The sequence below is a fragment of the Lepisma saccharinum genome, chromosome 5 (genome assembly GCF_977018435.1).
Source record: "Lepisma saccharinum chromosome 5, izLepSacc3.1, whole genome shotgun sequence".
In the NCBI taxonomy this organism is placed as follows: Eukaryota; Metazoa; Arthropoda; class Insecta; order Zygentoma; family Lepismatidae; genus Lepisma; species Lepisma saccharinum.
The window spans coordinates 22,076,305-22,094,184 of record NC_139233.1 but is presented as its reverse complement, the minus strand read 5'-3'; the positions used below and the strand labels follow the sequence as shown (position 1 = coordinate 22,094,184).

The window sequence follows — 17,880 nt, the reverse complement described above, 5'->3', positions numbered from 1 at the left end:
ATAAGTTTGCCAACTCCTAAGAAATCAGGTTGCCAACTCATAGGAAATCAGGTTGCCAACTCCTAGGAAATCAGGTTACCAACTCATAGGAAATCAGGTAACCATCTCACTGATATGAATAATTTTATTTACAATTTCTGATCGATTTTTATCTTGTATTTTATTCTCTAGACTTCAGGCTTCGCAGATAGCCAAGCTAGCTTAGAATATAAGCTCCTGAATTTCGGAAATGATAAAGCTCTAGCAAGGCTGCCCTCAGGATTTTTTTCTCGGGGGCAGCAGTGTTCAAAGTGGAGGGGGTTAAGAAAATTATCATAAAGCACCCCCGCTCTGACAATTTGGGTACCTCCCCCACCCTCCGCCCACTGCATTTTCTTCATATTGATCCATACAAGCATCCTTCCACCTTTCCCTAAAATTTGCAAAGAACCTTCCTTTTCTTCCCCCGCAAGGTAGGAATTTTTACTTCTAGCACTGGGGGCAGATTAAGATTTAACTTCTTGTCCTTCAGTCACAAAATTCATATTTGACCTTCTGTTATTATTATTCAAATCATAAAATTCAAATTGCAATAACCTTGACGCTGTTTTCAAGTTTAGACTTGAATCCACCATTTAAATAGAAACCGGATTTGACATGTTTCCTTTCCATAAGGAACATTTTAAACATTTTTACTTCCTTATAAAGATTTCCGTGAGAATAGACCAAATGAGGTAAAATATAATACCACTATGTACGTAGAATAGCGTAGGTTTACGTTGGTTTGAATTTTTAATTTATTCGAAGATAATGCAAACGTTTAGTTGCACTGCGGCCCCGCCTAAAAATTTGGGGAAACAAAGTGCCCTGATCCCCTCGTCCCTCCCTCTGTACGTCGTTCCTGACAAGCAAGGTGTTTTTGCAAACCGGCTTTCGTGGCACGGGAGCGTCACACCTGAAAAACCTATCATGTGCAGCTGACAAGTACGATTGAGCATGTCTTAACACGATAAGGTGGCGCACCTGGTGGCGGAACGGTCAATTAACGTCGTGATCACAACCAGCTGGTCTTGAATCAGTGAGAGCAAGTGCACGCTGGCCTCCCGTCGCGGCATCCCAGCTGCTTTTGACAGTTCGGGGGGCGGATAAAGATTCTTCCTGGAAGAATAGAATTACATGCTTTCAGTCTCTGGAGTTTTCCATTAGCTAATGAAAACATTAGGAGTGCGTGAAGGGGGAGGGAGGGGGCGGCCTTGGCTTTAAATGCTAGAATTGTGTCAAATGTTCGCTGGGGGTACGGATTAATTATGCTCTGGTAATGTATTGGCTAGGAATGGACCCGTTTCATGGGATTTTAACTAATACAGCCCATTAATATGATTTCCTCCAGCTGTGGTCTTGAAAACAAAAAATGGCGTTCTTCTTGTTCAAGAAACAGACTAGCAGTTTTTCACAAATTGTCTTGCACACAAAACACAAAATGTGTCTATTTATTTATTCTTTGTTTTGGATGGCGAAGTTAAGGCACAAGCCTTTTCTTCCACTTAACCATCTCTACTTTAAATTTTATAGATTTTTATAGCTAACTGTATGTGAAATATACAGGGTGTTTCCGGGCCGATGATACAAACTTTCAGGGATGATGGAGAAGGGCACCTGTATCAATTTGAGATACGGAACCCTGGTCCGGAAACGACTTAGTCGAAAGTCATAAGCGAAAATCTGTGCATGAAGATGTAATACTTTTATTACCTGCACAAGCTGCTACATCCACAAGATTTGTTCGAAGTTGTTGTCCCCCCCGGCTTCGCTGCAGGCATGACATCGCGTCACAATGTTTTGGCGTATAAAAACATTAAGATACCAACAAATGAAATATATAAAAACTAAGAACATTAAGATACCAAAAAAAGAAAAAAAGACGCAAAAAAATCATAAAAAATAAGTAAAAAAAATACAGGTAAAACACAAAAACACACTCAACAAACATAGTCAAATTACATAAAAAGTCGGTGGGTGTTGGTCCTACAAGTTTACACGAAAGTTTAATTTTATTTCCTTGTTTTCAGTACTGGTAAGTTGGCAAAAATATGCATTATTCTTTATTCCAATAATACATTACAGTGCATAAATGATAAGGATGCAGTTATGGGGTACATTTTGGCCGCCTGTACCCCATAGGATCGCCCCCATTGAGGCCTTGAGAGTCCCAGAGTCAGTTGCATCCCCACTTTTTTGTTTGCCAATTTTGCCTCTGTACTATAACGTTTTAATGATATGTCACCCAACCGCCGCCACCGATGGGGGTAGTCGCAAAATTTTCCACGTCAGTCTTTCCATCTCCGGGAATCGAGAGCCATCGTTACGGCAGTCAGACACCTAGAGAGACGTATGTATCATCTCTCATTCACAATATCCTTCTTCTTATCTTCTTCTAAGGTGTCAAAGCTCCTTATAGGTTTTGGCCTGCTCAATTACATTCTTCCATCCATGTCTGCACTTTTCCTCCAGTTTTGCATCGTCATGTTTCTTATCATTTCTAACATCGTCTATACATCTAGTATTAATTCTTCTCTGTGATCTTTTAGCAATAGGTTTCCAATTGTATATTTGCTTTAGTATTCTTTGTTCGGGCATTCTTTCAATGTAACCCAGCCAATTCCATCTTTGAACTTGGATGTACACTCACCGGCAATAAAAATGGGATACCTAGAGCCTGAAATACTCGCTTCCCTGCAATGCGTGTTGCCTAATTCTACGGCATGCCTAATTCTACGGCAATAAGTGGTAGCAAATTTTCAATAGTAAATTCTACCACCGCCGTTGAGTTAGGCAACACGCATTGCAGGGAAGTGAGTATTTCAGGATCAAGGTGTCACATTTTTATTGCCGGTGAGTGTATCTTATATTTCATAATATATCCAGCTAATCATTTTTTTTTATTCGGATATGCCATTAGCCTGTCTTGTTAAGCCATGATATCTTTCTCTCAAATATCAGTTTCTGTATTATATCTTCTTCGAGAGTGCCCATATTTCACGCCCATGTGTAACTACAGGTCTTATTATACATAAATTTGACCTCACCACTGAATTCCTGCTGAAATTTTAGCCCAAAACCATACCCCACATGCCCCCCTTCCCATTTAAAGAAATGAAGTTGGATCCAAGATGGCGGACATTGTCATGACATGCACCAAAATGTTTCCCCCTTAGGCCTAACGTATTACTACCATGACCAATTGCTGCAATCTACACTCCCTTTCATTTTATAAGGGGTGGTCAGGGACTTTTGTCTCACCCTGTAGATTTAATGTTGTTTCCCTGGAAACTCATTTAACATGGAATACTTTTATATTTGCATAGTATGCTCTATTTCCGTCTGCAGTTATTTATTTAATCTCTTATTCAACTAGCTCACCATATATCATTCGCTAACTGCAACACACAATACGCCTTCTGCTGGTCACTCGCCATTTTGCCACACTAGCGATCCTGGCGGAGCTGCAGCAAAGCAGCATAAGGGCGCCAAAAATTTCCAGAGTTTTTCTTTATGTTGATGCCTTGTTTGATTTTCTATCATAAATAGTTACAACATAATAACCGTGTAAAGTTGTGTCATTCGGTTTGACTTTCCCTGTATATCGAGTAATTTATAAGCAGCATGAAATGCCATCCCCCCCGCAACCCCTCAATTCGAGCACTGCTTGCTTATAAGGCTTATCGAAATCTGAACCTCGTTTTTGAAGGCAGAATCAGCACAGTGCGATAATATCATATCTTCTGGCAACACTGTCCATCACGTATTTGAGAGTACATTGTATGCACCTGAGAACAATCGCCACCAGAGGGTGTTGTTGATTACAATCGAACGCGGAACCCCTTAATTCGTTGCGTTGTTCGCCGCTCGACTGTTCCTTCTACCACACTTTGGCCTTGTTATTCCGGAGAAAGCTGGACACGTTCGTGTCGAATACTGGTTTCAGTTTATGGAAGAACTTCCGCTTTACGTTAAGTTCCATTGACACTTTTATCTTGTTATTTTTAACCTACAGTAGCGTGCAAATTAATCCGAATAAGATGCATACTTTCCATGTATACAATAATCTTCAAATGCGTTGCAGTTTTAAGCTTTAGTTTCACTTTTCTTTTCTTTTCTTTTCTTTTTTTTTTGTAAATAACTGCACATTTTCTCTCGATAATGCCCTGTGCTATGAACAACGATCCATTTTTACTCAATAGTTCATTGTTGAAGACCCGAAGTGGAGTCTATTGTTGAAGTATTTTGTTATCGTTGACGGACGAAGAGTCGGTTGTGTTGCAAGTTATGTGCCAAGCGGAATGTAAGTTGTTTTTTTTGTGTGAGTGACTATTTCGGCTGCTACCCAAATGGATACAACTCCACGCAAACGGTCGAAAATTTTTACGTTGCCACAGCATACTTCAATGACATAGAGACAAATTGCTACAAAATGTGGTGTTGGATTGGGTACGGTTAATTCAATTTTGAAACAATACAGAGACACTGGATCCATCGAGCCTCAAAGAGAGGGAAAATGTGGTCGCAATCGGAAGACTTCGTTGCAGGATGACCGAATTCTTATTAAAAAAAAAGCAAACAGAACCCCAGACTGACTGGTTGATTTAACACGTGATTTATTGTCAAGTGGAGTGGACGTCCACGTTACAACAATTGCCTCGCAGACTGCTTGAATCTGAACGAAAAACTTGTAGGCCATTGAAAAAAACAGTTGCTTACCAAAAAAAAAATGTGTAAAAAGCATGTAACGTGGGCAAAACGTCATCGGGAATCGGGACTGGACCGTGAGTGACTGGAAGAAGGTGCTTTTTTCGGACGAATGCCATTTTGAAGTGCATGGTCACAAGGTTTCGTTCATTCGTAAAGGAAAATGTGAAAAACTTCCACCAGAACACATGCAACAAACTCCAAAACACCCCCCGGAAATAATGTTCTGGGGTTGTTTCACATCTGAAGGGCCTGGACCAATAGTTCCTGTTAAGGGAATGATGAACGATGATAAATATATTGACATACTGCTACGAAAAGTCATACCTCATCTCAAGAAATCTTTTCCTGATGGTCATGGTGTTTTCCAACAGGACCTAGCAAAATTCATACATCTCGAAAAGTCAATGAGTTCTTTGATAATAACAATGTATAAGTACTCTCCTGGCCAGGGAACTCACCTGACGTAAATCCAATTGAAAATGTATGGTCTATTTGCAAAAGAAGGATGTCAAAAGTGGATTGCAAGGAGAAAATGCTTTGTGCCCTTGTTAACGTGTGGTACCATGATGAAGAAATTAAAAACATTTGTGCAAATTTAGTGTCATCCATGCCTAAACGTGTAAAAGATGTGATTACAAACAAGGGAGGTCACATAAAGTACTAAGGGTTATTCTAAATACATGTATAGTTATGTATATTGCAGCAATTGCATTAAATGACAAAATGTGTATCTTGTTCGGATGAATTTGCACGCATTGCATATTTTCAGTCTAACCACATACTTTTCTGAATGAGGAAACTGGTTTCGTTCTCGGGTCTCGAGACGAGACTTAGTGTCAAGAGACTCATTCTCGTTCAAGACTTTGGTATGAACTTGATAAATTTACCCAAACCAAATAGTTTACAATTCTATTTGTTGAGACATACCAAACGGATATTTACCTGATCATTTAGAGATAAGCAGTTTAATATTTGATTGTTTTCCAGTGAGGGTGGTGGGCGGAGGATATCAGTAAATACTCATAAAGTATTGGGATGTGATATACATTAAGGTAGATAGCCTAATTTCGTTCCCTTGTCATTTTTTCCTACTTTGAGATTGTCAGTCAATGTCAATAACTGGTAAATGAAACTTCCTAGAGTAAGAATAGTGATAAACTATAAAATAATTAAACAGGTGACAGACTTTGTATATTAGGGAAGCCATATTTCACAGTCCGAACATCAGAAAGATGTCGACGGTCCGTACCCCCGCGATAAGGTGATGATTTTTGTGTCATTTATGAAGATTATGTTCTATACGAACGATTTGTGTTGTTTTTAGCTTTAGGAGATGTATTATAGTGGAGTAATGAGAGTTTTTTGATGGGACTATTTATGACGTCATTTTCATCGTTGCCAACTGCATGTGATATGAAGGAAAACGTTGTTACGTTATTTGTGTTTTGTGACTTGGAACCGTGTTGGAAATATCTGAGATTGAAGGTTGGTAATCCTGGTGTTACTCAAGGCCGCGCGAGATTTACTGCAGACGATGTTTTGGTTCATGTCACATGGTACTTGGATTTTGTTTGCAATGTGGGCGTGCGTTTTTAGTGTGGTAAGTGCTATTCATTGAAAATGCATATTGGGGAGTGTATCGACATTTTCAGTATCGTGGCGTTCTTCGGCCGGGAGCCGGAGGTGTATATCCGTGAGTTGCAGGAGGATGGTTTAGTGACCGGAAGAAAGAAATGTGTTAAATGCAGTGGACGATATCGCAAGAATGTGTGGATGAAGTTAAAAATACGGCAGCGAGCATAAAAAAAAGTCGACGTAATTCTCGAGGGAGTAGAGTGCCACACACGTAAATTTGCCGTTGCGTAGAAACGTATTTTCGTTTCGTCTCCCTCTCTCTTAGCATCACGTGTTCTACCATGCTCGAAAACCTTCGCTATTGTTGCCATATTGTCATTCCATTCCTGGACACACTCGCGCAAACTTCATTGAAAACAATTGAACAGCGCTCCAGCTCGCGGTTCCCACCGGTCAGCAGGGACGGCAATGTGGCAATATAGCACGGCGGAGTCGTTGCTTCTTTTATGCAGTGCATGTTCATTGGCTAGCTAGTAACTAGTGTTGCCAACTGTAATAATGAAGCACTATTTCTGTCACGGAAGGGGAAAGCAGGTAAAGTGGCGGTGAGTTTTGTTGGATTGGAAGCACCATATTTTTATTTTATACTAAGTATTTGACCGGTTTGACGTTGTGTGCGTGTATTGCGTGTGTTTATGTAAAAGTGTGTGTTTGCTGATGAACGTTAAATTCCATAATGCCTCCAGTTCTGTCGAAGTTGAAATCAAAAACCTTGCATAGCCAAGCTCGGGAAATTCTAAGCAACGTGCACGAGTTCATGAAGGAGGAAGCCAGTCATGGTGTTAGCATCCCAATAAAGCATTTTGGCAAGAGAGCAGCGAACAGCAGCAACAAATTGTTCATATTTCATAATTTTGGAATTATTCAAAATAAATAAATTATGTGGCTCCAACATCATTTCAACTCTGGCTCCGGCACGTGTTCTTGTAGAAATTGCATAGAGGAGGCTGTCATTTTTGCTGCTTAATGCGATACATATTGTTTTCTGTGTTAAAATTGCCATGCTTTGATGGGTGACCAAGTTCATAGCAGGGCCGGCGGAAGGGGAGGGCGAACCGTCCCATCGCCCAGAGCGGCAAAATTTGAAGAGAAGAAAAAAATAAGCCTATTGAAAACTGTGATCGAGCGAGATATTCTTTTGCGCTGAATAGTATTGAAATAGCATAAGAAGTCTCATTATTTATTTTATATTTTGATGTTTTAGTTAGGAATATATTGATTTTCAATTTTCCGTTGCTGCGTAATGACCGGGGGGGTCGAAATAGAGCGGCATCTGCCGCCACCTCCCAGGGAGGCAAAATGACTAGCGCCGGCCCTGGTTCATAACAAAAGAAAAAGCCGCGCAGCTTATCGTCTAGTGGCAGTATATGTACTTGTTATTGTTGTGGAAGCCGGCATCCTTTGTAAATGTACAACAAAGGCAACCGACTGTCGCCGATCTCAGAGAGGAAATAATAATACTGCTTCAGGAGGAGTGTTATGGTGCAATTGTAGCGGTTTAACACGTTGGCATGTTATTATCTGCCGTTGCAGTTCCATACCAGTGTATACGGGTTTTGGGAGTGAAAAGTTAGAACGCCACCAGTGCATTAATGCAATGAAAAATAATATATATATTTTTTTATTTTGTTTGAAATCACTCAAATAAGGAATCGTATGAAGAAGTCTTCTTTGCAGCATTTTTGGTAATTTTACTTATGTGTTAGTTCATATTTTGCGAATTTTTAGTCCATATGTATGTAGCTACATACATAGTCACTTGTTAGTACATATTAATCCTAGTCCTGGTATAATGCATGACGTTTAAAACTCAACGTTAGATAGACCTGAATTCTCTAATTTTATTGTTGTACGTAACAGCTGTGCATCGGCGCACCGCAGCGATTTTTCTATCTGCTCCATTAGCAACACTGCTTCTTTAGTTCTGTCGCGCATTGCACGGCAGAATTATCTGCGCTGGACTCTACAGTGGGTCGACGGCGCCGTCTAAATTTGACGCTGACGTTATGCACGGGTAGCCCCACAAACCATTCACGGATACCCCACGAACTATGCACGGTAAGGTTAGGTTAGGCAAACATAGTTAAAATTTGGGGTCGTAGTAATGTCAGGATACGCCAGGAGTGTTAGTTTTGCTGCTGTTTGGAAATTTTTTACGGGAAAAAATCCGGGATAGGAGTTTTGTGCTTACGCGGGTCATACTTTGCGATCAAGTATCTCCGTTATTTGTGGTTTCCTAACGCTGAAACCACTTTTATATTACGTAAAACGTTGAAATCTGTCGATAAAAAAATCGACTTAATTCTCGAGGGGGTACAGTGGGTCGACGGCCCCTATAATAGATTAAATGGAATTTTGAAAATAAATTTTGGAAAAAAAATTACAAAAGAAATTCAAATTAGATACCATAACCTAATTTCAAAACCGTCTCTTCTGTATGGTAGCGAATTTTGGATTCTTCGTCAACATGATAGAACTAGGATAAATGAGACTTTTGCTGTCTTTAAGTGGAATAACCTTACGAGACAAAATTAGAAGTGAATAAATCTGAAATGAATGGAAGCTCAAAGCAATGCTGGAAGAAATTTAAAAAAAAAAGATTATGTAAATGGTGAATAGTCACTACAAATATGTAAAATCTACTGTATTGATTGATTGACACAGTTCTAACTCATCAACGTTTTAAGTTTTTATGCTACAAAACACGCTGGAACAGTGGCGCCAACTTACATGGGCCTGTAGGGCTCGAGCCCACCCGATAATTTTCCAGTTATATTTTGTTTCAGAAATGAATTTCCCGCCCTTAAGAAAACAAAACGTTTCATCATTATACACCTAAAGAATTCTTTCATGAAAAAAAATTGTGACATCTTCAATATGATACTTGCCGTCCTCCGTGACGGAGTGGTTAGCACGACGCGCTACGACGCTAGAGGTACCGTTCTTTGTGAGTGTCCGTCTATCGATCACTCATCATCATCTTCGCGGTTAGCCAAAATTGGCAGAGAAGCGAAGTAAACCAAACCAATCAACCAATGTGATGCTTTTCAGTGTCCTATATTATTTAATCTATTCGCGATCATATCGCTATTAGGAAAGTTAAGGAGGACAAGGACTTATAACCAGAATGAGGATTAATATGCACTAAAATCTCTCAAAATAGGCAGGCAAAAAACACCGAAAATACAAAATTGGCACTAAAATTTATAAACATCGGCAGATTTTTAGTCATTTTCCCGACTAAGCACTCAAAAAGCAGTTAGGCACTTATGAATAAAATAGGTAAACACAGCCACTATAAAATTCGTGTATTCCCAGGGAGGGATTTACATAATTTAGGCCACTAGGCCATCCTTTGTTTTGTGCCTTGCCGATATTATTATTATTATTATTAATAATAATAATAATAATAATATTTGTTATGATACTTCACCTTCACTAATTGAATATTCTGTATTAATAACACTTGCAAACTTTAAAATATGAACATATTTGATAAAAAATATTCATTAAACTTCGATGAAACAATACATTTAGATTTAACAAGAGAACGCTCCCTAAAACTGTTCCCTTCTGGCTTGTGACGGTCCTGTGAATCCGCACAATATGATTATATGTTTATTGAAATTATTAATTTCATATTATAAAAATCACTTTATATTAACGTTTAAAAATATGTATAATTATTACTTTGTACAACGTTAATTATGTTTTATGTTATTTATTGCACTATACGCTGTATAAACGAGATATTTGGAATTCTAATGTTGCTATAGCAACAAGAATCAATAGTCATTGTGTGGTAATGTGTGTGACTAAAAATGGAAATATAGGGAATAGTGAACTGCATATTGCTCAGTTATTTCACTAATAGAATAGACCCATAGAAGTTGTATCTTCACCTTCGCGTTTTAGTTTCAAATATATATGAACGAAATGTAATCGTGCAAATGATTGACTTGTGAATGTCACAGTATAATTGGTGGTCCAGTATTGTGGAACGTTATCAGCACGATCTTGAGTGATGTGTTTTGCGTAAGTGTTAACTTACACCATTGTTCTCGTGAATCTAGTTTGTACATAAATTTATATTATGTACGCATCAAGCAATCTTTATAATCTGAGATCCAAAACAAGTCATACAGCTAGATCTATCAATTGTGGTGATGAACCTGATGAATCACAAAATGAGAATGGTGCCATGAATATGGTGAAGTGCTGCAAAGACCCCGATAAGGAAAGGTTGGTAGCTTGTGAAAATTGTGGCCATTGGTATCATTTACAATGTTTGGGTTTGTCCGATAAGCATTGGGAGTTATACCAGTTAAATGAAAATTATTTCTGTACAGATTGTGATCCATCTTATGATCCGTTCAGTATTGAAGCTTTCGTGCAATGGAAAAGAAGTCAAGAAAATGTTCAAGAAATTGACATTCGTTCTTCTGTGTTGGCAGACACGTCAACGGGGCAAAGTAATGTTCCTTTTCAAATGTTTGATCTGCTGGCAGAGTTAAGAAAAATCAGCGAGTCACAACAGATGGAATTTACAAAAATTAGGGAAACTCAAGAGTCTCAACAGCTTGAGTTTACAAAAATGAGGCAAACTCAAGATTCTATGAGGCAAACTCAGGAGTCTCAACAGCTTGAGTTTACAAAAATGAGGCAAACTCAAGAGTCTCAACAGCTTGAGTTTACAAAAATCAGGGAATCTCAACAGGAAATTCAAAATTCACAGCAACTACTCAAGCTTGACTTCCACGAATTGAGTACATCGTTACGAAAGGAATTAGCTGAAGTTGCCGAGTCCTGCAAATTAGCAACACGTTCATTACATCAGGAAATGGAAAGAGAAGTGCAAGGACTAACAGAGAAAATCGAGGAAGTCAACACTACTTGTACAGAGAATTCTGATAAACTTGCTGGATTGACTGATCAGATTACAGAATGCCAGAACAATGTTTCAGGGTTGTCTCGGCAAGTTCAAAGACTTGAAGTCGTTGTGAGCAAGGACGAAGTAACTAAGCGCGTGGAAGCATGTGAGGAAAATATTGCTAAGTTGACATCTAATATTTCGACTAATGTTGAATCAAGTAATCCTGTACAAGTTTACAGCTCTCATGTGAATAGTAACTGTCAACCTGGTATTCCTGCACGGAACCTAACCTCTCCTAAATTATCTGATTCTTCAGCGTGTGATGTTTCTGATGATGAACACAATCGCATTTCTTCACAAAGACACAAACGTTCTAGAAATAATCGAGTGAGAACTAGTAATACTAACAAGTTATGTCAATCAACCCGTTCCTTATATTCTGATGGTTCTGGTCAGGAAAGAAAGAGGCAAGTAAATCAAAGGTCAGCAAATCCGCAGAATCATCGATGTGATTATCCTGACAATTGTATGCGTTCGCTTACTCAAGAACCTCGACGGTTGGTAAGATTGAATGAACTTACTGTTCTTCCTAAATATTCTGGAGATCCTGAAAAATCAAGTCCACGTAAGTTTATTAAAACTTTAACGTCCTACTTAGACTTACTGCAAGTTCCTGACATGCAAAGGCTTGAATGTATTACTATTTGTTTTCAAGGACCTGCAGAAGGGTGGTATAATACTCATGTCGATTCGTTTACATCGTACAAACAGTTTGTTGACGAATTTCTGAATCACTACACGTCTTATTCGTTAACTCAGGCTCAATTATCTGAACTTAGAAGTCGTAAATATGATCCTAAATCGACGAGTAGTATGGAAGTTTTTGCTATTCGTACGCATTCAGCATATTATAATTTAGTTGATCGTCCGAATGATGCAGAAGTTATTGATATTTTAATCAATCAGTTGCCCACATCTATTGCACAAACAATATTAGCTGCTAGATTAGTTAAAATGGATGATGTAATTGCGTTACTAAAGAGGTTGGATTTAGTGAATTCAAGATCAAACAAGAGTTTTAATGTTCATGATAATGTACGTGAAAAAAATTTCCGACATGATGGGAATAATTCTAAAAGTTTTACCGACAATAATAGTGCAAGGGCAAAACTTAGAGTTCAGAGTGTTGCTAAAAGTTCATCGTTTGTGAACGATGATGAACCTAATGGAAATCAAGGTTCAAGACGTAGCGTAAGACCTAATGATACTGTTCATTTTATTTCTTCTAGCGATGAAAATAAAATAAATAAGATTCCACGTACAGATGTTCCGTTTGTTGCTGAAAACCAACAATCAAACTCCAGCCAGAAGACGATGATATTTAATAGAAATAATAATTTTGGTAAACCTAACCTAACTAACAGACCATATAATCGTTACAGACGTAATGGTGCAGGAACTCAAAATTTCCGGCAAAATAGAAGTCCACAAAGCTCACGATACTTTAACAATAATGGTAGATTTATGAGCAACAGTTTCAATGCCAGAAACGAGCAAGAACAACAGCAATTTACACTGCGTCCTCACTCTCAGTTCTCTAACAATAATTTCCACTCATTCCAACCATGCAGTGTATGTGCCAATTGCGGATATTCGTCTTCTCAGTTGTCAACGGGAAACAGTTGCAATGCAACTGCAGTGGCGAATAGTCCATTAAACGAAAATGCTCCATCTTTCGATCCAAGAGAAACTTCTTGTAAACAGTTCATTTCTTCTGTCCCTGAAGCAACATTAAACGAACGTCGCGGGTGAACGTGGACCAGTTTGCTCGCACTAACATAATGGAGGGTCCGTCTAAATCATATCGTAGTGATAATATAGGCACAACTTGTCAGTATGCTGTATTAAGTAATTCCGTTTTACCTGAAGTTGATCATTGTTATCCACTTTCAATATTTTTTCAATTAGATTGGTACGAAGATGAACCTACTTGGATTTTAAATGATACTGGTATACCTACTCCTATTACTGATCAACCTCTGATCACAGGAACAGTTTGCGGTATTACGATACAGTGTGTCATCGACAGTGGAAGCCAGTGTAATTTAGTCAGTTATGAATTATGGTGCAGTATAAAATCAATTATTCCGAGTGCCAAACTGGATACAGTGGATCAACTTAAGTTATTGCCGTTTGCAGGACATCAGAAGTTTCGTGTTGCTGGTCGGAAGATTATAAGTATTTCAATTAACTCGGAAGTTTTTACTTTGGAGATGTTCGTATTGAAGCAACTGCATGCTGAATTAATTCTCGGAATACCATTTTTAAGGCAATACAAAGCTGTACTCGATTTTAGAAGAAACGAAATTAGTTTGATGGCGTCTACTGGTTCCGAATTGTTTCAGCCATTTAACTCTAGCAAAATCACAACTGATAGGGATCGCTGCCAGATGCAGGAAGTTACTATAGTCAAAGAAGCAGAAAATGTACTTGTCGTTTCTCTAGATCAGATCACAACGAAGGTGCGGTCGTGTGAATCACTCAACACGGAGCAGCAGTCTCAGCTTGAGAATCTAATAATAGAATATCATAGTTTGTTTTCTGATCGACCCCGATCTGCATTCGTAGAACCTTATCAAATTGAACTAGACACAAAGGAACCAATCAAGGCACCTATATATCCTGTACCGTTCGCCAAAAGAGCAGCGTTGGAAAGGGAACTAGAGAAATGGAAGGCCTGGGGAATAATTAAAGAGATGTCTTCGCCTTATTTAAACCCAGTACATATCGTCCCAAAATCTAATGGTGAGTGGCGTCCAGTGGTGGATTTTCGTCGCCTAAACCAACATGTAATTTCACCACTTACCCATGTCGAACCGATAAACGAGCTACTTCAACATTTTAAGGGTGCAAGATATTTTTCTTCGATTGATCTCTCCTGTGGATATTTTCAAATACCACTTACGCCCGACTCATATAAGTACACAGCTTTTTCGTATCGAGGACGACAGCACGTGTTTTGTTACTTGCCATTTGGTATAAAATCAGCTGTTTCTGTTTTTGTTGAAAGAATGAATAAGGTGTTTGGACCAGAGACTCATTCATTTCTGATGATATATGTGTATGACATTTTAATATTTAGCCCAACAATAGAGAAACATTTTGAACATCTTGATTATGTTCTACAGACATTGCAGAAGACGAACATGTCCATAAAATTTGCCAAATGCAAATTTTTCCAAACGGAAATTAAGTTTTTGGGTCATGTGGTGTCTGGTTCTGAGATTAAGGTCGATCATGATAAAGACTCAGCTATTCTACAGTTTCCTGTTCCTCAAAACAAAAAGTCACTTAGCAAATTTTTAGGACTGGCAAATTGGAGGAATCGTTTTATACAGGGATTTTCAGATATCGCTAGTCCATTATATCATCTTTTACGCAAGAATGTGCCATTTTATTGGACACCTCAGTGTCAAGAAGCTTTCTTGTTATTAAAGAATGCTCTAATTTCAGCACCAGCATTGAGTCAACCCGACTTTGAGTTGAGGTTTTGTGTTTCTGTTGATGCAAGCCAGAAAGGATTGGGTTGTGTACTTTGGCAAGTTGATAATGATGAAATTCGTGTCATACAATATGGCAGTCGTGCTCTTAGAGGAGCAGAGATTACATATAGTACACACGAATTGGAATGTTTAGCTATATTATTTGCTCTGGAGAAATTTGCTATATATCTTAAAGGAACTGATTTCAACTTATATTCAGATCATAAGTCGTTGTCTTGGCTTAAAACTACACAATCACTTAATTCTCGTCTCACGAGATGGGCTCTCAAACTGCAGTGTTTTGATTTCACGTTATATCATGTCCCAGGAGTTTCGAATAATATTGCTGATACGTTGAGCAGATTTCCGCCTTGTACTACTTATTCTGCACTTGATGATAAATTATATATCAATCAAGTAATTATGGAAGATTCACAAGATGATACTTCTTCTATTTGGTTAAAAGCTCAACGAGCAGATGAAAAATGCAATAATATAATTTCTCACCTGGAAGATAGTACAACGGATAAAGACTTTACAAAGTATCTTCTTCACAACAAAATTCTTTTTTATAAACCCAATTCAGATGAAATTTGTAAACTTGTAGTGCCGCGTGAGCTTATACCTTTGGTATTACACAAAATGCATGATTTAAATGGACATTTTGGTTATCAGAAGGTTTTAACAGCTTGTAGAAGAGCATATTTTTGGCCGTACATGAGAAAATCAATTAGAAATTACCTGAAAGATTGCTTAGAATGTGCACGAACAAAGATTGTAGGTCGGCCGTTGCGGAGAGATGAATATCACGTCGTTTCTCACAAACCACACGATTTCCTCTCTATTGATTTAATCGGAAAATTACCAAGATCACGTACATATGAATATCTCCTCACAATTGTAGACGTTATGTCAAAGTTTGTTATGATTTATCCGTTAAGAAAAGCGACTGCCAGGGAAATTATCAATCGTTTTGAAGAACAATATTTTAAACATTACCCTGTATGCAATGTATTATTATCAGATTCTGGAAGCCAATTTACATCAAATGAGTGGAAAGCCTACATGGATTCAAGGAAAATTAAGCATATTACTACCACTACATACAATCCGAAATCTAATCCTATTGAGAGGTACAATAAGGAGATTGTTAGATTACTGCGATTATTCTGCAATGATAATCACACCGGTTGGTATCCAAAAATAAATTCTATTATTCAGTTATTAAATCATTCATGCTCTTCAGTTACCGGATTATCTCCTAGTGAACTTTTCTTACATGAAGATATGAAGGACTCAATATTTGAAGAAATCGGCTGGCCAGAACAAATTAAATCTTTGCCATGGAAACGTAAATTGTTTTTAGCAGAAATCAAGACTAGACAATCTAGAAGAAGTAGAAAGATTAAGAATGCATTGAACTCGATCAAACTTCAAACAGGAGATTTGGTTATGATAAAAAATAGGCAAGTTAGTTCTAAAATTAACAGCCAGATTCATAAATTGTTCAACTTGTATATTGGGCCATTCCTTGTCAAGGAAATTAAGGACAATAATGCAATTCTTTACACAATGAACCAGCAATATTATGACAAGGTGAACTTTTCAAATCTTCGAGTGTTTAACTGTTCGGAAGAAAAGAGGAATCAACTCTTGTCTGAAAATTAAATTTATGAGAGTAGATACTGGAAAAAGGAAATCATTCTGTTTATTATTTTGTACAATTGAATGTTGTATTATGTTCTGATTTGTTATTACCTGTTAGGCACAAATCTGTTTATGTGCACGTTGTTGTCGAATGTCAGATAATATTGTCCATTTGTAACTTTGTTGTAGTTATGTTGATACACATCTGACTGATTTATAAATGAAAACTCCTCCTCGTTGTTTCGTAGTTTTCATTTTCCCGGAGGAGGGGAATGTTGTGACGGTCCTGTGAATCCGCACAATATGATTATATGTTTATTGAAATTATTAATTTCATATTATAAAAATCACTTTATATTAACGTTTAAAAATATGTATAATTATTACTTTGTACAACGTTAATTATGTTTTATGTTATTTATTGCACTATACGCTGTATAAACGAGATATTTGGAATTCTAATGTTGCTATAGCAACAAGAATCAATAGTCATTGTGTGGTAATGTGTGTGACTAAAAATGGAAATATAGGGAATAGTGAACTGCATATTGCTCAGTTATTTCACTAATAGAATAGACCCATAGAAGTTGTATCTTCACCTTCGCGTTTTAGTTTCAAATATATATGAACGAAATGTAATCGTGCAAATGATTGACTTGTGAATGTCACAGGCTTTCATGTCCGCAAACTGACGAATGAGAGTCGCAAAGTCAATTCTCTGCCCCTTCAGAGTCTCATTTTTGTCCTTCTACCCTGGATTTGCGTCCCCTACACTGTAGCCTAGGACAGCCTAGTGGCAACTACCCTCCCCCCGTGTATTCCTCTCAGAAATGGCTCATATTTTTTGGCCAAGGAACAAAAGAAAAGGCAGTTTAACGTATATTTTATTGTAATGTAAATGGTCAGCCCACCGAAATGTTTTTTTTTTTTCAAAAGTTGGCGCCACTGCGCTGGAACATAACCTGAATATTTTTGTTCTGGCAACCCTGCGTCCACAATCTGACTGCATTAAGATCATATGCGATGTACCCCATTAGATTAATTTCTCCCGTGCATTGAAAACTGGGCGAGCAGGTCGCTTAACGTATCTTTAATTGTCCGTCAGAGGGCAGGTGATGCGTATTAATTTATCTTCTGCCTTTTAATAACAATGGGCAACAGGAGCGCCGTGGCCAGTAGCCGCAACAATCGTCCTGTTTTCCTTTTGTTGCGATTGTGCTCCATTCGACCTCTTTGTGGCACGTGGGCCGTTGATAGGATTTGCCTTTCTCGCTAATTGCTTCGGTTGCGTCCTCTTTTGTGTTCTTCTTTGTGAGGGGGACATCTTTCGGCTACGAAAGAAGTTCCCCCCGGCTCCAAGACGAATGATAACTCGAAGTCCATTTACTATTCTACATCCTCTGCAGAAGCGAAGTTAATGTAAACAAAACCACTCTATTCCTAAGAAGTAGTTCA

At 38.1% G+C, this 17,880-nt stretch overlaps 1 protein-coding gene across 2 annotated transcripts in view; it reads left to right on the top strand.

Annotated features, from left to right (window-relative positions):
• Nucleotides 1–17,880, top strand: part of LOC145987711 (puratrophin-1-like) — a 984,553-nt gene that overhangs the window by 631,736 nt on the left and 334,937 nt on the right. The window lies entirely within an intron of this gene.